General features: G+C 39.0%; 1 pseudogene; it reads left to right on the top strand.

Moving 5' to 3' along the window:
* Window positions 1-1,061: 1,061 nt before the first annotated feature.
* LOC124864848 lies at window positions 1,062-23,793 on the top strand (annotated as a pseudogene).
* The last annotated feature ends 633 nt before the right edge of the window (window positions 23,794-24,426 follow it).

The following is a 24,426-nucleotide window of genomic DNA, read 5'->3' as shown; positions in this document are numbered from 1 at the left end:
TTACCAACATGTATGAAGCCACATATAGGAAAATGTTTAGGACCAATAATGCAGAAAGCAAGATATGCGTTTGCTGATTTTAGCATGAAAACATATTTTATAATGTGAGCTTGCCATGAAATAGGCTTCTATCTTTTAGAATAAAAGAATTAAATTATGTGATGTTCTTTCATTTTAATACATGCTTATGAGAATCTTAAATATAGAAAACACACCTTTACTGTAAACTAAACAATATGGGGAATTTCTTAAGTATGCTTTATTATTCTGATCATTATTCCAAGTACCGGTGGAGCAGTTGTTAGCACCATTAACTCAGAGGAAGAATGTCCTGGGCTCAAACTCACTCTATGTGTATGTTCTCCCCGATATGGCCAGTCATTTTCTCTGGGTACCCTGGTTTCAGCCTAAAGACACATGTTTTAAGGAATTATAATTATGTATAAAATACTGTCATCCTCAGTTGTATTTTGTCAAAGGAATGTGGGAGAAATGGAAAACATGAGAAAAGAACTGTCTTTTTCTCAACCAATTTATTATAATTTTTTATTTTTTTTTGCAGTAAGCACAACTATATTGAGATAATTTAAACTTTACAGAAAGATATTTGTGAAAGTGAAAACACTTATCTTTAGGCAAAATAATGGGTGAAAAGATGCTTTTTTTGTGATGATTCCACACTTAAGGTCTGATAAAATGAAGAACAACCAGCTCTCTCTCTCCTGCTGGTCTCATGTTTTGCCGTGAAGAATCCGTTTTCCTGTTTTTTTAATTTCTGAGGTAAAATTCTGAGCATCACATGGTATACCACATTTTACTGACTTCATGTTAATAACCATTAGTCCTCTTCCTTTTACTACTTCCAAATTGAGACTCATTCTTGCAGTTTCTTGCTTTCTTGGAAGATTTGTTGTCTGAGACAGTTTAGCTCCTCCTTTTGCCCACCTCTCAGATTCTCCTTCACTCCTTCCCAGTATATGTTTTTGACCTTCTAAGTTTCTCATCTCTTAAGCATCCCTTCTTCTGATCTTTGTCTTCTCCGTGTAATGTTCTCCTCTGCAATGTGGTGGTGGCTGTTTGGTGTTCTGAGCTGTCTGTTGGTGGCACTGGTCATCATCTTGTTCCTAACCACTGGGCAGCGCTATATGGTGTTCAGTAAGAAGTGTCTGAGACCACCAGGACCCCTGGTCACCAACAGCAAAGAGAGGGATGCCAGACTGAAGAGAGGTAAAAGAAAAAGAATAACTTAGTGGATGTTGGATGGAAGAGAAGGCTGGATACACTGTTAAAATGTTACATTAATGAAACAATAACTGTAATTGGCTCTTATTTTTAATGCATATTGTTGAAAGTTGTTTAATAGTAGTTTGTGCAGTAATGTATTTTACATAAATTTGACAGTAGTTTTTATATATTGCTACAGTATCTACTGACATGAAACTGTGCATAGCAACTAATACCTTGGTACAGCATAATACATCCAACACATTCCCAGAACTTTGAGGCTGCTTTCTGGAACTTACCATGTACTTTCTAAGAGCCTGATCATTAAGTTCCATTAACATTCAAGGAATGTGCCTGTTAAGTCCCAAAAACAACCTACTGTAAGCTCAGGGAATGTTTGGAGGAAAGTAAATGGTTCCAAGAGGAATTTGAAAAGCACATAGTAAGTAATGGAGATTACTTTTCAAGTTCTGGGAAAGTCCTGTAAGCAGCCTCTAGATTCCAGGAAAGTGCCAGTTGTATTATGTACTGGTTTCATATTGTTCAAAGAAATGTGTATAATTTTACAAATATTTATAACAAGACACTATTCTGTATTTTTTTGCTGTTTGGAGTATTGTAACACTGCAGCTTCCATTTAAATAGTTCAAATAATTTCACTGGTCAGAATAATGAATCAATAATATTGCTCATTATTGCTCAATTGCTTGAAGCTAGTTTGTTGATTAGAAAACGTTTCCTCCTAAATTTTCTTCTCAGAAATGTACGAAAGAGATTTTATTTTCAGGGAAACTGTTTTAAAACTATAATAATATTTCATAATACATTTGTCTGGATCCATGACAATTGTGGGGGGAATATGGAGTGACAATTCTATGACTTACTACAATATAACAATAATTAGGCATACATTTATATTACATTGTTGCTAGCTTTAAAATTCTATCATCCCAATTATATTTTCTGTGGCTTTTTGACATTACATGTATTTATTTAATTCTTTTAAAGGCCAACTTTTAAAGTCAGGTTCTGTTGAAAGGTTATAAACAGTTACTATCTTACCCAGTAGCTTACTGGTGTCATCATCATTTAGAATAATCTAGATCATTTTATCTTGGAGGTTGAAGCTGAGGGGCAATGGTCGAAGCAGACTTCTACTTTCTTAAAACAACTCCAGTTTCAAAAATGTCAGAGTAGTTAATAGAAACACTACAGTAGTTTAAATGTAATTCTTACACTGCTTTACTTTTTAGTCTGATTAGAAACACTTTCATTAGCTTCTAATGGTTTATAAACAGTGTTTACATCAAACTGTATGATGGTTTTGAGATTTAAGTTGTATTAAGGCCGTGGAAGACAACTTTGGCCATTTTCAGACTAACCATTATAGCTTCAGCCTCCTAAACCAACTAAATGCCAAGAGAGTTATTTACTGCAGTTAATCCTCATTCGTTTTTTTCATTTCTTTGTTACATATCTTTATATGTTTGATGAAATAAACAAATACATAGGCAATTTCTTCACTAGCACAATGATTTGTTTAATTTGTTCATAGCCTCAACAGCTTCTCCTACATAAACATGATAATGCATTTCCATTAGGGTTCCGTGTGGACCGAGTTCCACCCAATCTGTATGCAGTGGTGATTGGCAGCGGCATTGGAGGTTTGGCAGCAGCAGCCCTGTTGTCCAAAGCTGGGAAGAAAGTTGTAGTTCTGGATCAACATGATCATGCTGGGGGCTGCACGCACACCTTCCAAAATAAGGACTTTGAGTTTGATGTGGGTAAGTTTCCACAGCAAACAGGAGCACCGAAAACATTGTTGTAGTGAGTAAAATGTATGGTAGCACAAAAGGTTAAAATGTTGGCGTGATTCTGATATATTTATATTATGAGTCCAAATAGTGGTAGCCCACGGTGGCGGCGGGTTTATGGTATGGGCAGGCGTATGTCATGAACATCGAACACAGGTGCATTTTATCAATGGCTTTTTGAATGCACAGAGATACCGTGACGAGATCCTGAGGCCCATTGTTGTGCCATTCGTCCATGACCATCACCTCCTGTTGCAGCATTATGATGCACGGCCTCATGTTGCAAGGATCTGTACACAATTCCTGGAAGCTGAAAATATCCCAGTTCTTGCAAGGCCAGCATACTTACCGGACATTTCACCGATTGGGCATGTTTGGGATGCTCTGGATTGGCGTATATGGCAGTCTGTTCCAGTTCCTGCCAATATCCATCAACTTCACACAGCCATTGAAGAGGAGTTGACCAACATCCCACAGGCCACAATCAACAACCTGATCAACTCTATGCGAAGGAGATGTGTTGCATTTGCCTCAGGTAAATGGTGGTCACACCAGATACTGACTGGTTTTCAGACCACCCTAATGAAGAAAAACAGCACATTTCAGAGTGTACTGTTATTGTGGCCAGCATAAGGCACACCTGTGCAATACTCATGCTGACCAAATCAGCAACTTGATATGCCACATCTGCGAAGTGGAATGGATTATCTATGCAAAGGAAAAGTGTTCACTATCACAGATTTAGACAGATTTGTGAACAATATTTGAGAGAAATGTATTTTTGTGTGTATATAGACAATGTTTCAGATCTTTTGAGTTCAGCTCATGAAAACTGGGAGCAAAAACAAAACTGTTGCATTCATATTGTAATGACGCCAACACGGTGTTCCGTTGAACTGGGTTTTTTATTCAACCACAACAATAACTAAAGTCCACGAGCAGCTGCCACAGTTGCTCTTGTTGCGGGGTATTCAAACACCTGCAGTTCTCTGCCCAAATCTTCTGCACCATAGCCAGTGAAGCGTGCTCGGCTGCACCAGGCGACTCCACCGGGGCCATATGATTTGCAGGTGTGAGGGCTGCTGTGGCACCGATCTGGTTAGGCCGAGGTGAAGTGTGTTTAGAAGCTGCAATCAGTGGCTCTGACTGATCCGAAACTGTGGGCATCAGCTGAATGATGGGGCCTTCCTTAAATCTCCATGTGCCCTCTCTTAAATCCAACTGGCACCCTGCAGCACTTAAAAAATCCAGCCACAATATGCACCTGTGTTGCACCTCTGCTACCCACTCTGGGTGGGTGATAGATCTGCCCCCCACAGTAACAGTAAGTGTCCCCCTCACCTTCATAGGTGCCAGGTCCCCTGTGACTGTGCGGAGCTGCACAGTAGTGGGCTGAATCCGAGTCCAGTCTGGCACTAAATCAGGCCTCACCAGCATTACTGTGGAACCAGTGTCAATCAGGGGAGTCAGGGAACTCCTTCCAATGTGACTGGGACATAACAAAAATCACCAACACACGTGCGGCCAACCACTGGAACCACAGTCGCCTGGATATGGCCATCATCAACTTCGGGGGGGTTTGGGGCCCGGGTCCCCCGCCAGCGCCGCTGGGGGCCGCCTGATGGTGACGAAGACTTGGAGGTAACGGCAGGGGTCCGCAACGCCTCCCCCCTGCAGACCCTGTATCATTTCCCTGCTTCTTGGCTGCTTTAGAGAAGATGTCCTGGTAGGCCACAGCCCCAACAAAGAACAGGGATTGCAGATGAGTCCCGTGCTGACTGCAGAGACACAGCTCGAACTAGCTCTGTCAACTCCGAGACCCCCGCCGGCTTCTCCTGGTACAGAACCGTCCCCTCCATAGACCTGCACGCCAGTGGTTGTCCTCTCTGATCACCTCTTGCTGCTACGCCACCCAAACACTCCTTCTCCAGTGCCAAATCCAACGCAACCTGCAGGGATGTCGGGTGCATCAGCTGGACTTGCACCCGCAGCTCTGGAGGTGACAGCGATCTGATGAACTGATCTTTCGCCAGTTCATTCTACACACCTGATGGCAAGTGTGCGTACGCTCTGCGTGTGAGGCTCTCAATGTCATTAGCCAACACGCGCAAAGGCTCATCTGGCAACCTGCTCCTGCTGGTGAGTTTATTTTTAAAGATGTCAGGCTGAACACATTGCCCAAAACGCCTCTTTAAAGCTCCGACCATGGCATCATAGTTCTTTCTGTCCTCCGCACCGAGCAGTAGCAGGCAGTCCAGTGCATTATCCTTCAAGCAGAGGGTTAGCTGCAAGGCTTTATGCTCTACTGTCTATCTTCCTGCCTGAGCCAGCAGTTCAAACTGTGCATGAAACGCTTCCCAGCTTGACTTACTGGCGTTCTTAGGCATCTTCAACGGAACAGCAATGTTATGGAAGCCGCCGACAGTGCCGACGCCGCCATTGCTCTTCCCTCTCTCCTGTGAAAAACAGATTTTCCCCACATATGACTCGGCTGGGTCAGGCACAATGAGTGGAGCACACAGAGTATAATTAGTATTTTCAAACAACATTAAAGTGCCCGAGGGTACAGCATCAACCACCATGGAGAATTCCTGTGGACTAACTGGAAAATTATATATTGATCAGAATTCATTGTAATTGAGAAATCGCCCTTCTTTATTAACTAGTTGAGCCACAGTGGGATCCCATTTTGAACCCAAGTCTCTAAGAAGAGTGACCTGTTTTCAAATAAAATATCTCTGTTGTTCCAGATAAGGTATTTGTGAGGTGAGAAGTTACATTTGTGAATGAGCGTCCATGCTAAGAGCTCCTGCTTATGGAAAGATGAGAGTTTTACAGGAAGTTTCTCAACACTCTAATTACAGTTTAAAATGAAGTTAAAGCCATCTAAGCACAAGAAAACATGATATGGTATAAGGTTCCAGATAGAAGTTGGATTCTTAAGGAAGTGTTTAACCAAATTAATTTTAAATGTGTTATTTAGGGTAGGGAAATCCAAAACGTTAAGCCCACCTGATTCATAAGCATACAGTCAATATCTTTACTAATTTTGTTGTCTAAATGTAAGGGGAGAGCAGCATATGTCAGTCGGGATAATCCTTCAACTTTAGTAATCTATACTCTACCTTTTAGAGGTAAATCCCTCTGCAGCCACTGATTTAGTTTATTTTTGGTTTTCTGTATAATTGGTGTAAAATTAGAGGAGCATCATAGCTTCTGGTCTTTAGAGATTAAAAGTCCTAAATAAGTGATTTCTTGTCTAACTGGGATATTGCAAATGACATTTACTGGGCAATCTTTGATTGCTAGCAATTCACATTTTGTTTAAATTTAAACATAAACCAGAGGCCTTGGAAAAGACACCAATCACATCCAAGGCAAGAGGGATCTGGTTTTTATTCCTTAAACAATTGTGGTGTCATCAGCTAACTGGCTGATTGTAAGTTCTTTATTAGCTATGCAGATTCCTTGTACAGCACTATTGGAGACATGAGTTGCAAGAATTTGTGAACAAAGTAAGAATAAATACAGAGAGATGTGACATCCTTGGGAAATACCCCATTTTAGGTCAAATCTAGGGGTGGAGCTGTTTGGCGTTTTAATAGAACTATTGCTATTGGAGTATAATGTTTTGACAGGGTTACAAAAGAAAGGACCAAAACCACATTTTTTCAAAGATTGAAAAATTAATTGATGTTCAATTGTGTCAAAGGCCTTATAAAAATCCAGGAAAAGAATAAACTATGATCAGACACCAAATATGAGTAAACAAGTAGGTCTAGAAGTAGTCTGATGTTGTTAGAGATGTGTCGGTTTCTCATAAAGCCTGACTGTGTCTCCATCAATAACTGTCCAAGACCTCTTTAATTCTGTTTACAAGCATTAAAGCCATAAACTTATAATCATTATTGAGTAAACATATAGGTCTCCAATTAACAATAAAAGGTGGGTCTTTGTTTGGTTTCGGAATGAGTGTTTTTAGACCTTGAGTCAAAGTAAGAGGCAGAGTGTTATTCTCTATACTTTCTAGAAATACCTGTAAGAAAAATGGAGCTATAAGATTAGAGAATGATTGATAAAACTCAACAGATAAAACATCTGTGCTGGGAGATTTATTGGCTTTCAGTGCACTAATGCATTTAGAAATTACCTCCACTGTAAATGGGCTGCCACAGTAGTTTCTCTCTTTTATGTCAATAGTTTTTAAATTTTGAACATTGTTAAGAAATAATGTTGAAATCTCTTCATTATATTTTGAGCTGTATAAGATAGAGTAAAATTTGGCACAAAATGTTGCAATTTGTCTAGGATTGTTGGAGATAGTGTCATTGATGTTTAGCTGATAAATAGAGTTTGTTTTTGATCTGTACTTTTCAGGCCTGAAAAAGTAAGCAGAAGTTTGCTCTCCCTCCTCCAGCCATCGTTTCCTAGATCTGATGAAGGCACCTTCAGCCTTGTGTTTGTATAAGCCGTCCGGTTTATTTTGATGTTCTATTAAAGTTAACTTATCTTCCTGCAAGATTTGCTCTGGGGATTTTAGGTAATAAGAGGTAATTTTGCTTAATACTTCTTCCTCTTCAGCTTTCCTCAGTTTAGAAATGTGACTTCCATATTGTCTTAAACATCTGTTTCAAACTTGAAAAGTTCCCAATTGCTGCAGAAGGACCTCTCCTTGTTAGCCTTATTCCAATAATATATAATCAATTTATTAATTTGAACTTTAACTATTTTATGCTTTAGCAAGGAGTTATTTAGTTTCCAGTAGGAACATTTGTAAGGTGTATTATCAGGAGCATACATTTGGATGCTAATGTCAATAGCTTTATGATCTGTAAGAGGGGTGGAAAGTATGTTAACAGCAATGTTGTCTTTATTAATAGAATTAGAAATAAGCCGGAAGTCTATACGGGATTGCCTGGATCCTGTTTTATTGCTCCATGTAAAGATTTTGTCACCTGGAAATGTTTCTCTCCAAATATCCATAACATAACATTTCTCCATAAAATGTTTTAAGTTGACACAGTATGAGGTCTGCCGCCCTGGAGGCCACCTATAGATCATATTATCTAAGGTAATGTTAAAGTCCCCGCCAATTAAAAAGATTGAGTCTGGGTAATTAGAAAGCCATAAAGAAATTCTTTCTTCTAAAGACTCAACTAGTTTGTCGTTTTCAGTTTTACTATTGTTACCGTATTTATTAACTACAATAAAGGTATTGTTATGGCATCCAATTACAGAGCAGATGTAGTGTCCTAGGGTGTCACAGTCAAAGTGTAATATACTTCCAGAGAAGTTATTTTTAAGTGTGGTGACACCAGCGGAGCGCTCAGATCCATGAGATAACCAGATTTCATTTCCCCGTTGCAATTTCCAGAAATTAGTGTCAGCGGATGTAGAAGGACTCTGTTGAATGAAACAAAAAATCTGTTTTAAGTTGTTTGCCAAATAAAAATAACGCTTTGTGTTTAAATGCTTGTCTTAAACCCCTGCAATTAAGAGAAACTAATGAAAGAGACAAAGTTACTGGAAAAGAGTAACAAAGAGAACATGTTATAAACCTTTGAAGCTAAGGGTGTGTACACCAAGGAAGGGGACTGAGTGCTGCACACTTTGAGTAGTAGAGCAGTAAGTAACCTGACTAAATACATAAATAGCACTTAGCTATCTGTTTTGGTTTAATGATAGTATTTTTATCCTAAACAAAAAGAACAAGGTAAGTTTTCATAACAAGATAATATATTAACTCAGGGTGAATATAAATTGTTAAAAGGAAACTAAAAGCATAGTCAAGAGACCAGATTCATCATGAGAATGAATTCAAAAATTGATTATTTTTAAAGATTAGGCGAATGTTTATGAGGGAGGGAAGACTTCCACTCTGCTAATAAATCCACGGCCTCCAACGAAGTAAGCTGGTTTACGCTCCTTGCGGGCTTTGTCTATCATGGGCGTTCTCTGTCCTCCTTGGACAGGTCCTCAGTGAATCTCAGTCGGTTGTCCCTCAGGTAGGATGATGTCTTGGCTGCTTTCCATGTAGCATCTCTAAGGACTCTGCAGGTGAACTGAATGATGATCCCTCTGAGTTTGGTGCTTCCTGGTCGTTTAGCTCCAAGTCGATGCACGACATCAATGGCGTCAGGCAGCTTGTGTTTATGTTCAGGCAGAACTGACTGGCAAATTTCCAGCACTTTTCTTTGTATGTCTTCTTTCTCTGTCTCCTCAGCTCCTTGCAGTCTAAGATTTCACCTCCTCGAGTATCTTTCCAAGTCAGCTAACCTCTGCTGGCAGTAATCCACCCGACCTTCCTCTCTTGTAACTTTTTTTTCCAGGTCACTTACTTTCCCCTTTACATCCTTCATTTCATCGCATATAAAGCCAATAGTCTTTTTGAGACCCTCAAACTTTAGCGTATTTTCTTTCACCATGATCTCGATGTTATCAGATCGGCTGTTTATTAGCACAGACAGACTGGGTATTATCTCATTTGTAGCAGATGGGTCAGGGTTGCTACGTTCATGCATCACCTTCTTCGGAGCTAGCGATTTCAGAGGTGTAACAGGAAGGGTTGGAAAGTCATCAATTTCCTGTTCATTCAATGCCAGTGTTAAAGGATTAGCAGCGTAGTTGTGGCAGTTATCGAATTACATGTTGCCGGTTGTAGCCTTAGCCTCATTAGCAATCAACGATGTAAGCCTGGACTTGGACGATTCTAGTCCTCTTTTCGCTCCCTTCTGGTTCGGCATTCTGTTGTAACTGTTGTGTCTGTTATCTTTTAAGGAATTATTAGTGCTATTATTCAGATATTCATGCTTTACTGCTTTTTAAGAGCTTTTTGTGCAGAGCTCGGTAGAGAGTTTCTACACACACTGCCATCTTGGCCGTCCCCCCTTTCCTACTAGTCATACTGATTTTTGGAACACTTTTTACAGGCGCAGGCATGAAAAGCATTTTCCTCTAGTTATTTATTTAGTTGTATCACACAATGAGCAGTCTTGAAGAAGAAAATGAAAACGCAGTTTGAAAGATCTATAAGCAATTTCATTTATGAGTCAAAAATGCAGTATTTCTGTTAATACATTTTAATTTTCAAATTTGACATTTCAAAATGAGTTTTGGTCACTTTTTGCTGGGACATCATTTGAAGAGGAAATATTGAACGTTATTTTATTTATCATTTTAATTAATTTATAATCTGAGCAGTCTTGGAGAAGAAAATGCAGTTTGAATTATTTATTTTTCATTTTATTTCCAAAAATACAGCTTCATTTTGAAAATGAAAAAGCATTTTATTAATACATTTTAATTTGAATATTGAGACACATTTGCTTCTGTAAATGGCAAACTGTAATTTAAAACTTGCTGAGACTGGCATGTCGAACACTGAAAAATCAGATGAGCACTTTAATGCATAAACGGAGATTATCCTATTTCAGTGATCCTGCACTTAGTTTTTTCTCCTTAATGTGTTGCCGTTTTCAGGGGAAAATAAAGAAATTAGGCAGGAAAAGTTTTATCGGTGCAACGCAAAAATATCACCTGTCCTACTGCCATCAGGTATCCATTATCTGGGCCAACTTCATGAGAACAGCTTGTTGAAGGTTGCTTTGGATCAGATCACAGAGGGACAGTTACAGTTTGTAAAGCTGGAGTAACATTACGATACTGTGCTCCTTGGACAACCTGACCATTGCAGGTATGCCTTGCCATATCATCATCAAAGTGTTTTTTTTTTTTTTTGTCTGTTAAGTTGTTCTCTTGACAGTTTTTCTAATGTGACAGAAAGCCCATCCTTATGAAGACTGCACACAATTGTAACACTGTTTGAAACCATCTACCGGTCATTACAAAATCATTATGCATCTGTTTAATTTTCGGCAATGGTTTCATCACATTTTATGGTGCTAGCACAGGAAACCTGAGCAAAAAAAGTCACATCATCCGTACTTTATCTTGCTTTCCTTGTTTCCCTCATACATCTTGTCCTCAGGGAGTATCATATCCATGCAGGAAAGACAGAGATGGCAGCTTGCCTGAAGAGACAGTTCCCAGGAGAAGGGGAGGCCATTGAAAAGTTCATGAAACTGATGAAGGTGTGTGTGATAACAACAATGATCATGGCACATAAGGCAGTTATGGTGTGAATAGACAATAGGATACAGGAAGGGTATTATAACGTAACAAAATTATTTGAGGAAAAAGAACAACTTTATGGACACACAGAATGCCAGACACACCACCCAATTTATATTAAATGATAATGTTTCTGTGTTTCTTTTCAGCAGATCTAGTGGGTATCAATCAGCAAGCAATCAATCAGCATCCCTAATAATAATTTAAACAGCCACTTGTTCTCAACCTCTCAGTAGACCACCCTGTGCAAAATCTTTTTTTACACACCCAATAAAGAAGCAGCTACTAGCTATTCATATGATGCTGATTCCTGCTAATAAGTTGTTTTTGATACAGAAAAAAGTGGCATTCTGAAACAGTGTTTATACTGAAAGCAATATAAGTGGTCACATTAGCTCACTTCATACAGGCAGCTTCATTAAAAATGGCCAAGTCGTACGTATGCAATTAAATATGTTTTGAAAGGACAACATGTATATAACTCTGATGAATAAATTCTGACTTTCTGCAGCATGCCTCACGGAGAGCTCCACTTATTGCCATGTTGAAAATGCTGCCCTACCAGGTGGTGAACGTCCTGATTCAGACTGGCCTATTGGATAAAATATCTTCGGTGTTTCGCCTAGCAACAACTAGCCATTCAGAAATGATGTCCCGACTCACTCAGAACAAGGACCTGCGGGCACTCTCTGCCTACTTGTTCTATGGTGCTCTTCACTTACTTTCAAATTATTAGCCATGTACAGCAAACCCTGCTCACTGTTCTTCTGTCTTCTCCTAGGTGTCCCTCCTAAAGAGTCAAGCTTTCTTATCAATGCTCTTCAACTCCACCACTACAAACGTGGGGCATATTACCCATATGGGGGTGCCAGTGAAATTGCCTTTCATATCATACCAGTCATTAAGCAGGCAGGTGGTGAAGTACTGGTCAGGGCTCCTGTACAACGCATCCTCATCAACAGCCAGGGGAAGGCCTATGGTAAGCAAGAAGGGGAAGACCTATGTCCTAGTTTCAGTAAGCTTGTTTAACAGTTTAACAGCTGAGTTTCATCTGCATAGAGGTGAAACCAAAGGTGCAAGAAACCACATAATAGAAATAGTGCAGATAGGAGTGGCCAGTTGTGCCACAGAGGGAATACACTCATTTCAGCAGTGACTAGGGCATTCCATCAAGTACACAGACTCATATAAAGTAGTAAGATGTCCAACAGTCTAATGGATTTGGTTTGATTAAGTGGGAAATGCAGAAAAGTTTCAAACCTTCATTTGATTTGATTCACCTTCTCACAAAATGTTTTTAAGTGGACCAAACTACCTGGGCAATTTTGTACAGTTACAACAGCTGCTTGTATGTAACAGTATCGTCCAAAGTAAGCACTGACCAAGAGTAAAAAAAAAAAAACGAAGAAGAAGAGGATCATCTTTAGCCATCTTGTTTCCAACAAAAACAAACACCTGAGCAACACCAAGACTGAGGAATTGAACTCTGGTCTGTTTAAAGCAGACCAATCAGATCTGGAAAGAAACAACCGATTACCAAAGTAATGCAGAGCACAGAAGACTGCAGCCCCTCTCACAGAACAATTTGAAGTTAGATCTAAGACACCTTCTTTATACTTTACAATGATTGCGTGACAACAGATGCTACATGGTGGTTTGAAGGTAATCCAGTGTCGTTACATGCATGGCAACAGAACAAACAACTGTTCCACCATGCCACCCCAAAAACATGAATGCCTGCATGATTGTTTGAGGCCCTCGTGCGTGTTTTTGGACCATACAATTTTCCCAACATACAGTATGAAATGGCACAATGCAGCTGCAGTTTAATAAAAATCTTGGTGATGCATACAGAGTCATATACCATATAACACGACATTTTGAAATGTAGAGAACAACTTGTGGAGCATGGTTAGGACTTTATTGTGCTTTTAAAGTACTTTAAAAGATGACCTATAATAAAAAAGAAATTCCTAATAATTCTCTTACCAAAAACTATGCTTTCATGACTCAAACTTAGTGTTAATATTTTTAATTTAATTCCGTTGATTTATGTAGTGCTGATTCACAATACATGTGGTCTCAAGGCACTTTACAAAGTTAATTCAATCAAATCCTACAGATTCTGAATAAGTACATACAAACTGGTTAGAAACTGGTTAAAAAACTGGTTAAAATGTTTTTCCATCTAAAGAAACCCAGCAGATTGCATTGAGTCACTGACTTGCAGCATAATAGCAGCTCGTTATGACTTTTTTGCACCCCTGTCTAACATCTGCTGCATTTCTTCAAAATCCAAATCTTCCCAAGATTTGGCAGTGCCACCAGATCCCTCACAAGGCCTTTCCTGTTGGAAACTGTTTAGCAAACTGCGGCCGTGAACTGATTTGACACATTTCTGTTGTCCTTGATGAAAACACGTCTATAGCCTGAAATATTGGCTCATAATGATTAATTTATTTTACTGGATATTTTTATTTTATACATTGAACGTTTTGTCTGGTTTCATGCAAACATTTCAAAAATGGTTCCAAACTGCTTGGAACAAAATATGGTCCTAGTGACCAACAATGGACATTTGTTTTTAAACACCACCATATGTATTTTGTACGTATGCAAGGTGTGACAGTTCTTAAAGGGCAACAAGAGATTGAGGTCCATGCCCCTGTTGTCATTTCGGATGCTGGAATCTTCAACACCTTCCAGAAATTTCTACCTCAGCATATTCAGGAAAATGAGTGGAAAATGTTTCCACTCATTTAACTCTGCATGTTTCTGATTTTCCATCCTGTTTTACTGCTTGTGATATTTATTGACTTTATTTTGTATTCATGTGTATTGTGTGTAGAAATCAAGTCACTGCTAGGTTTGCTTCGTCATGGTATGGGTTCCTTCTTAGTATTTGTCGGTCTGGATGGGACCAAGGAAGAGCTGAACATTGTTTCTAAAAACTTCTGGATGTATAAAGGCAACGACTTGGACTTACTGTATGTTTACTTCCACATTTTCAATTCTTTCTGACAGAACATTACATTACGGTTTAAGAAAAAGTTTAGCTTATTCTGATTTTATTTACCTATATATATATATTTTCACTTTAAAAACTCGAGAACGTTTAGTATGTTGTTTTCCAGGGCCTTAGCATTCATCACCTTTGAATTATTTCAGTTTGTAACATAACATTCATAAACTTTAATGTATTTTATTACAATTTGATGTGATAGACCAACAAGGGATGCATAACGGTGAAATGAAAGAAGATTAGTAAATGGTTTCCAACATTTTTCCAACATTCCAATCTGTAAAGGATGGCCTGCATTTGTATCCAGTCCCTTTTTAACCATTTGCCATTGGAAAACAGGAATTTAGCAAATAGTCCACTTGTGAGTGTTTACATTTCAGTACAACTCCAGCTACTTTGAGAAGGCCTCATCAGTCTGTTAGAGAACATTAGAGAACAAACCGCATCACAAAGAAAGTTCTGGTCAGTGTAGGGAGAATCAGAGAAATTCCAATCCATCATCATCCAGCAGAGATCCACAGCTCAGGTGGAAGAATCTGTCGACAGGACAACTATCAGTAGTGCACTGCATAAATCTGGTTATGTGGAAGTGTGGCAAGAAGACAGCCATTGTTGAAAGTAACCGTAAGAGGTTGTCTTTGGATTTTGCCACAAGCAATTTAGGAGGAAAAACAAACATGTGAAAGAAGGTGTTCGGCTTATATGAGGTCACACTGGAACCGTCCCGCCCATGTCCAAATGCTACAAAAATATGGAGGAAAACTAGCATTGAACATCATACTGAACACAATTCCCACTAACAAACAGTGGTGGCTGCATCATGCAAGCCTTTCTTCAGCAGGGACACGGAATCTGGTCATAGTTGATGGGACGAAGAAAATAACTAAATCAGGACGATCCTGGAAGAAAACCTGCTGCAGAAGATTTCTGACTGAGGTGGAGGTTGACCTTCCAGCAGCTCAACAACCCTAAACTTCCAGCCAGAGCTACAATGAAATGTGTTGGAATGGCCAAGTCAAAGTTAAAATACACTGCTCAAAAAAATAAAGGGAACACTTAAACAACACAATATAACTCCAAGTAAATCAAACGTCTGTGAAATCAAACTGTCCACTTAGGAAGCAACACTGATTGACAATCAATTTCACATGATGTTGTTCAAATGGAAAAGACAACAGGGGGAAATCTTTGGTGATTATCAAGACACTCAATAAAGGAGTGGTTCTGCAGGTGGGACCACAGACCACTTCTCAGTACCTATGCTTTCTGGCTGATGTTTTGGTCACTTTTGAATGTTGGTGGTGCTTTCACACTCATGGTAGCATGAGACGGACTCTACAACCCACACAAATGGCTCAAGTAGTGCAGCTCATCCAGGATGGCACATCAATGTGAGCTGTGGCAAGAAGGTTTGCTGTGTCTGTCAGCGTAGTGTCCAGAGCCTGGAGACGCTACCAGGAGACAGGCCAGTACACCAGGAGATGTGGAGGAGGCCGTAGGAGGGCAACAACCCAGCAGCAGGACCGCTACCTCCACCTTTGTGCAAGGAGGAACAGGAGGAGCACTGCCAGAGCCCTGCAAAATGACCTCCAGCAGGCCACAAATGTGCATGTGTCTGCACAAACAGCTAGAAACCGACTCCATGAGGATGGTATGAGGGCCTGACGTCCACAAATGGGGGTTGTGCTCACAGCCCAACACCATGCAGGACGCTTGGCATTTGCCAGAGAAAACCAAGATTGGTAAATTTGCCACTGGCACCCTGTGCTCTTCACAGATGAAAGCAGGTTCACACTGAGCACATGTGACAGACGTGACACAGTCTGGAGACACGGTGGAGAGAGATCTGCTGCCTGCAACATCCTTCAGCATGACCGGTTTGGCAGTGGGTCAGTAATGGTGTGGGGTGGCATTTCTTTGGAGGGCCACACAGCCCTCCAAAGAAATGCCAAATCCAGGCCTCCATTGGTTAATAAATTTGATTTCCATTGATGATTTGTGTATGATTTTGTTGTCAGCATATTCAACTTGTACAAAGTATTCAATGAGAATATTTAATTCATTCAGATCTAGGATGTGTTATTTGAGTGTTCCCTTTATTTTTTTGAGCAGTGTAAATGGCAAGACTTAAAAACTGATGTTCAGAGATGCACTAGATCTAATCTGACTGAGCTTGAGCTGTTAAACAAAGGAGAATAGACACAATTTTCTGTCTCTCAATGTGCAGAGCTGGTAGTGACATACGGCAACGAGTTGCAACTGTAAATGGCACAAAAAGGTAGTTCTTCAAAGTATTGAATCAAAGGGGCTGTAAACAAATGCAAGCAATAATTCTGAGATTTTACTGAGATTGTATTTGTAAAAACATTTTGATAACCATGTATAATTTTTTTGTTTTACTTTGTAGTTCTGTCCTATTTTGTGTTTGTCTATCATTCAAAATTGTAAAGAAACACTGAAGGTTTATGCATGAAAATATCAGAAAAAGTTTATGGGGTGTGAATACCTTTGCAAGGAACTATAACTATGATGTATTGCTCACATGTCTCTTTTTATGTGCACATTACCACGGTTGCAGTCTGGAGGAATACTCTTCTCTGAAGAGAGAGCAGGTATTAGGAAACATCCCTATGATGTTCATCACCTTCCCATCAGCTAAAGACCCGACAGCTTCCATCAGACACCCAGGTAACACATTCACTTTGCCACAGAACTGTTGTGTATTTCCTTAATTGTTGATTGAGACGGCTTACACGTCATTGTTTTTGCTAAATCTAATTTCTATTTTCTATAACTCCTCAAATCAAAAGCCTCCTCTTTCATGTGTTGCTCTTTTTTATTCACTTGTTTTTACAGGTAAGTCCTGTATGACATTACTTACCATGGCACGCTATGAGTGGTTTCAGGATTGGGAGGAGACCAAAGTTGGAAAGAGGGGTCAGGAATACCTAAATCTGAAAAACAGCATAGCCCGAGAGCTGCTGGAATGGGCTCTAACCATCTTCCCTCAACTTCGAGACAAGGTGTGTCACTAGTTGATTCAGCATGCATTTCTGATGCATTTGTCTTGAATCAGTAACAAAACAAGAAACGTATTGCTGAGGTTCTTCCTCTGCTGACTGTGATAAAAAAAAGAATTCATTTTTAAGAAATTCATCTGAAATTATTTAGATGGACATAATCTGTTCACTACATGATTTTAAAAGAACTCTTCTGTAAATCAAAGCGTTTTTTCAGTCAAATATGAGTTCATCTATCGACTACTAAAACTTGAATAAAAACTAGCTGAATTTAAATACAGCAGGTAATCTACAACAAAATAACCAAGGAGAGAATTGTGGTATATAGCCCAGTCAAAGACTAGATCTCTGCCTGATTGAAATATTTTAATGGCACAATAATAGTGTAAATGAAGAAGTGTTTGCAAACTTCCAAAACTAAATTAATGTTGTAAAAGAAGAATGGGCCGGGTCTAAGGTTCTTCAGAACCATGTGGGAAACGGATAAAGTCACACAGAACATTTCTTGGATGCTCAATAATTTACTGAATGCTGAGGTTTTAAAACCCTATGTAGAATGGACTGGGAGGTCTTTTTTAACAAGAGTTAGGCTGATCAAAAACATTGTTAAAAATTAGCTGTTGTGTGATGTCAAGAGGAGTAATACACTGAGGGTCTAATTTGAGGTTTAAGGACATTTCTAATCTAAGAAGGGATATTACAAAGAGAAATTGGGTAAAGAAAAATTAAAAGTGCTCCAAATAAAAAAAATAAAAAAAATAAAATGCCTGGTCTGCCCATGAACTGGGCCTGAGCTTTAGGGATAGAACAGTATAGGATGTGCATACTTAAATAACACACAATAAAACGAAATACACAAAAATCAAATTTATACTAACACAATATAATCATATGGACTACAGTAAAATGAAATAAATGTAATAAAACAGTCAAATTTAGATCATAATCCAATTTGGTGAAAACCTTTCTTTGTAAGGAAGTCCAGTAAACTTGTGTGATTATTTGCAGCAGTCCATCAAACTAGGCAATCAAGTAGATCAGTAGAATGGACAAACTTTTGGAGGACAAGGAATTAAAGCCAGCACCAGATCTGTTTGGACCTTTGTCTAAGAAAGAAACATACATTAACAGAATCGCTGGCCAGTAGATCTATCAGATGAAAAACAGAGTACACAGTTAGCTTCAGCATTAGCTCCTTCAATGGCTCTGTCAAGGAAAGAGACTAAATAAAAGCTCCAAAGACTGACCAGGTCATTGAGAATCGGTTGAGCCAGTTTCTGGTTTGGATGAAAACTTTGTTCCGTCTGAGTTTTTGTGTCATACTCAGAAAACAAATGTTCGCATCTGAAATGGACTCACTGAAACGGATTTTAACTAACATCAAAGCAATGTGGCATCATACAGAAACATGATTGTCCAATGACCAGGTTCTTCCTCTATAAAACCAGAGAATCTTACAAATGTGCAACTTTATCTTAAAAATTCTGAAAATTCAAAGCATTTCACTCATAAAATCATTCTACTAAACACCGTTTCCCAGGAAATTTAACATAGTAAACTTTCAACATTACAACTTATAATGATAATTTTCTTTAATTATTTTAATTAAAAAGAAATACCACCACAGTGATGTAGTTGGTAACACTGTATAAGTTAAACATTCAGCTTTAACTGCAAATTTAGCTGAAATGATTGTATGCTCTTCTTGGAGAACCATCCTCAGCAAATCAATGACTAAAAACGTACTTGTTTTTTTGCTACCGTAATATGACATTGTGTCTATGATTGTGTTCAGGTGGTAATGGTAGAAGCTGCCACCCCTCTAACTAATGTCCACTATTTGGGTGCTCCAAGAGGTGAGATGTATGGTGCGGAGCACAACTTGGAGCGCTTCAGTCCAGAAACAGTTGCTAAGACACGGCCACACACACCAGTCAGCGGGCTCTACTTAACAGGTAACATGACCAACACTGCCACAGCAGATTGCCCACAATGCAATTAGAAGTACATTTTAAGGTAAAAGCTTCAGAAATCCATTAAGGCTTTTGTAAAGTTAGCCTGCTGTTAAGCTCATTCACAGGAAATGTTCTTCGGTTTTATAGCCCCAAGTTATACCAAATATCAAAACAAACAGATTCAACTAATATCCAGTTATAATAATATAGTCACAGATGCACAGATTCAGATTCAATTATATATGGTCCAATTGGATTCCTAATTATACTATAGTACAATCAAAATCAGTTAGTTATATAGGTACTTTGGTAAATACAGCTTCAACCAGATATACACGTATAAAACGACGTGCAAGGAGTACCAAGATTATTTCAATTTTATAAATGCTACAATAATGAGAAAGAGAAGGTCTTTATATTTTTTTAAACTTTAATTTCAGAATTTCACACATCCCCTAAGTATTTGGTAGAATTGCCTTTTAAACTCTCTAGCCCCTTTTCCACTGAAAGCCCCAAATTTAAAGCCCCAGGATTTATTTTTGCTAAAAAGACCTACTCCAGAGTAGAACCATTTAACCATGAAAATAAAGCCCCGGGAAAGTGAAATTACCTGGGTAAATTTGTATTGAAACCTGTCTTGAGCTTTCAAAAGCCTGGAGCTTTCCACAAGCAATGGAAAGGGTGCTAATGACTTGGGTCAAATGTTTGGGTATCATTCCACAAGCTTCTTGTTTGTTGTAATTTTGCCCCATCCTTTCTGACAAAACTGGTATAACTGAGTCAGGTTTGTAGGCCTCTTTACTCACACACTCCATTTTAGGTCCGCCCCCAAATTTTATGCTGTAGGACTGTTGTAAATATGAATCTGAGAATATTATTTAATATTTAATATTAATATTTTTATTTTAATATTTTATCAAATAATATTCCGGTCTGTTAAGGGTTGTCCTGTGAATACCAGCCCCATTAAGGCGATGGTATTAGGACAGAATAGAAAGGTGTGAGACAAGCTCTGGCATTATTGAACAGCATAAACTCTGCACATATATGGAATTAATTCACACAATTTCTTAAAATACAAGAATTTATTAACAAAAATAAGTCAACTTAAAGTCAAACATATTTCAATCAACAAACTCTTTACTATGCTAAAACAATCCAACTAAACTACCAAGCAGAATTAAAGAATAATCAAGACTAATGGGCTATGTACAATATAAACAAGATGATTAAAGATGACGGGAAATCATGACCAAAAAGAGTGATGCAACATTACCATGCAATGTTTATGTTTGAGAACCAAGGATTATCTTGAAGAATCTGGAAATGAAGTTAAGTTAGTCTTGGAACCAACTTAGACAATAATCAGCAAACGTTTAGACAACCCTTCACAATGCAAGATCAGGTAAAATATTATTTTAATAAAATAATGTTTTAAATAATGATCTGTCGAATAAAACCAACCTCCTGGATCACTAATTCTCAACGGTGTCTAATTAACTGCCTTTATTTATTGAAATAATATTTGAAGAAATATTATTGGGTATTTTGGAAAAGAGCCAAATCTTTCTGGAGAAATGGGGCTTAATGGTGTTTACTTAGTTATCAACTCTAGTAAATTATGTTCAGGGACTATTATCCACTAGCTTGAAAACCAACTAGCCTTAATGCTAGCACACACGTGTTCTTACCATTAGCAGTTAAGCTAGCAAGAAGCGGATAGCTTAGCACCAGAATCAATACATAACTTTAAAATACCAGGGTTAATAAAAGGGTTAAAATGCATAAGCGCGGACGGCGCGTTATGAGCGATCTTCTGTTTAAAATCACCCTTTAAATAAAGTTTATCTTAACTTTACAACATACAAACATACAGAACCGGCGCGTGCCGTAGCTAGCCTACTAGTTCTAAAGATAGCCAGGTTCCACACAACAAAACTTCATAACATGAAAACGTTTAGATCATTTCATCCTAAACCTATCTGTTAATCTGCCCAAACCTAACCTCTGACCATGTTGAGGCAATATTGTCCAAGGGCGATGTTTGAAGAAGGTATCCAGTCAACAAGCGGTTGGCTCGGTAGCTAACCTCTGCGTTCGCTCTGTGAACAAGAGTTAGCTCCGGAGAGCTGGCGGCTCGGCCTGTCCGCTGCACAGCTGTTCGTTACCGTAACACGGTTGTGCAGGCCGTAGTAACTTCCTTCAGACTGGGCTTGTAGAAACAGCTTCTCCACCAGGGTCACTCCTCTACACAGGTTTGCTTCTGTGGGGCCTCGAAGAGAAAATGTAAGCAACTCTTACACCTTAATTTCTCCGTTCATGAATGAAAATACCGGATACACAGACAGTATTTCATTCTACTTAACTTTGCATATGATCAATGATCGTATGGTTTTGGATCCAGTTGAATTTATGTCTTTTTACTTGGCCTCTCCTGAACCGTCCTCCTCGAAGGCCGTGTGGAAAGAGAGCGATATGTGGGAAGGGTGGGGGTCTTATACGGGCAGTGGCATCAATGGGACGTCCTCTGCTACCCCTCTTCTCCCTTCGGAGTTGTGCTTTTATTTGGGTAATGGCGCCACAGGAAGTCCGCAGTTATCCCCTTTTCTGGCTGTGTCGGAAGAAGGTTAATGCACTTTATTTTGAAAAGTTCCAGGAATGTCCGTACCAGAGTTTTAGTTGAAATCCATGGCTGTGGTCCCAACAGGACTGACATCTGGGCTTTCTGATGGACCCTCCAAAACATTGAGTTCATGTACCTTAAGCCACTTTGGAACATAATTTGGCGGTATGTTTAGGGTAATTGTCTGTTTGGAAGGCCCATTAGCTTTAACTTTTTGGCTGTTGTCTCGAAATGTTTCTTCAATAATTCCACATAATGTTCTTTTCTCATGATGCCACCTATTTTATATAGTTTCCCAGTGCCCTTAAGAAAATGCTGCCACCAGTGTATTTCACAACTAGGTAGGAGTTTTTAGGCTTGCATGTTTCCCCCTTTTTCCTCCAAATGTAATGATTGGTTATTATGGCAAACACTTCCATCAAACTGTAATCTACCTTTTTATGGGGTTTTTGAAAAAATGGCTTCTTTCTCTCTGAGTGACCTTTCAGACCATGTCAATCAAGTCCTCCTTTTCAATGACACTTACCAGCTTCAGCAGCATCTTTATAAGATCTTTTGGTTTTGTCCTATGGTTGATTCACACAGGTAGTACACATTTAGCACAGAAACATCTCACCGACAACATAACCTTCGCCTTCCAGGACTGTGTGATGGCTGGACGTTCCAGTGCTGTTTTTAGTACTCGTGTATAATTGTTTGAATTACATTTTGGCTGATATTATTTGAGTTTTCCATGACGTCACTCATGAAAGCATTGTGATTGAAGTATTAGCCTGAAATACATCCACAGGTGTGCCTCCGCTTAACTCAAATGTAAATGGCCTGCGCTTGTATAGCACTTTATCAAGCCCAAGGACTCTGAAACACTTGACACTACAATCAGTCATCCACCCATTCATACACCGACAGTGGTAGGCTACATTATAGCTCCAGCTGCCCTGGGGCAGACTGACAGAAGTGAGGCTGCCATACAATCGGCACCACCGGGCCCTCTGACCTCCATCACCAGGACATGAGCCACCATCAGTAAATTAAGTGTCAACTGCTTAGAAAGCCACAATATCCTCATGGGCTTCTGTTTAAAGGGCATAGTATCTAGTATCATAATTTATACAAAGTTGTGACATTGAAGAAAATCTTGTTAGAAAAATGTTGTGTTTTTCTCTGTTGTAATGTGGGTTTCTGTTGGACCAATATGCGGGGAAGAACTCCTGAAGCTCGAAGTTTGCAGATAAGATGACACTTTATTGCTCATGGCTGCACCAGGCATGCACACAAACACAAACAACACATAAGGAACCAGCGGGGAACAAAGGAAACAAACGGGCTTAAATACAAAACAGGACAGCAGGGGAAACCAATGATACACGTGACCAGACAATCAGGGGAAAACACAGAGCAGGTGTGGGCTTGGGGTGCAGAGAGACGGAAAACTAAGGACTAGACCAGGTAATTAAACAAAACACAAACTCAAGAACTCAAAACACAAGCAGGTATGACATTCTCATTATATTTGCATTTAACAAATAGAAATCATTTTAGTTTTTCAGCTTGATCAAAAACAGGAAATGTTTACTTGGAATTAATGACAATGAGGGAAAAAAGGTCATTTGTCTTTTTCTACGGTGTATGTAAATATCTGCAGATTGCACAGAGTTATTAACTTCTCTCCAACTATTTTAAAAGCTGTTACTTCTTTTACAATGCCATTATAATCTCCTTTCTCAAATCTACGGCGGAGGTTGTTTCTCTAATGCCAGGCACCAGTTCAGTGTTACAAGGTGAGAGATTGTCTACTTTCTTGTCCATTAGAAAAACTCAGTGTGACAGTTCATGTCATTGTTTGCGTTCAGGTCAGGATGTATTCTACAACGGCATGGCTGGGGCTCTGCACGGCGGCCTGCTCTGTGCCTCGGCTGTCCTCAATCAAATTCTCTACCTCGACTTTGTTGCTCTGAAAACACACCTTAAGCACCAAAACACCAACAAGAAAAAGACCTGGTAGTAACATGAGAGCATTTAAAGTTTTAGATTTTTATGTTTTTTATTATGTTTTTCTATCCTTCCAGAAAAACTGTTTTGACAGAGTGGTCTTTTGTGTATTTCAGATATGCAGAACGTGCCTGAAGGCCTGAGGAAAGAGGAGGCAAAGTGTGGAAGACATAATCAGTCAAAGCTTCTAAACTAACTCTGCCCTCTTCCAACAATCTTGACATCAGCTTCCTAATTTTATCAGCATCAGAAGCGAGTTTATAAATAAAGTTTTTAAACCGTCCCCAAAGTCATTGTGTACATTCACACAAATGCCATAGTTCTGTGCTCAATCAGGCTTTCATTGTGTTCTTTATGCACTGCTTTTACAGAACAATAGAAACCTTATTAAACAAACCCCAGTGTACTCATTTAGTCAGCTTTAATGATTATTCACAGAAGTTTATCTAATATTAATCTAGCTATTTGCTCTGATCAGCACCAATAACAATGCCATGTGTGTTGGTTTCTATGAGAATATTCCCAATATTTCTAACTTTTTTTACTTTTTTCTCATACACTAAGTTGTACTTATGCAGTCTGCCATCTCCTGTAACCGTAACAGTTTATCACTTTTATCCAAAGTGAGTTTCTGTAAAGTGGCTGA

The sequence above is a fragment of the Girardinichthys multiradiatus genome, chromosome Y (genome assembly GCF_021462225.1).
Source record: "Girardinichthys multiradiatus isolate DD_20200921_A chromosome Y, DD_fGirMul_XY1, whole genome shotgun sequence".
Taxonomy (NCBI): domain Eukaryota; kingdom Metazoa; phylum Chordata; class Actinopteri; order Cyprinodontiformes; family Goodeidae; genus Girardinichthys; species Girardinichthys multiradiatus.
The sequence above is the reverse complement of the archived record's forward strand: the minus strand, read 5'-3'. Positions and strand labels throughout refer to the sequence as shown.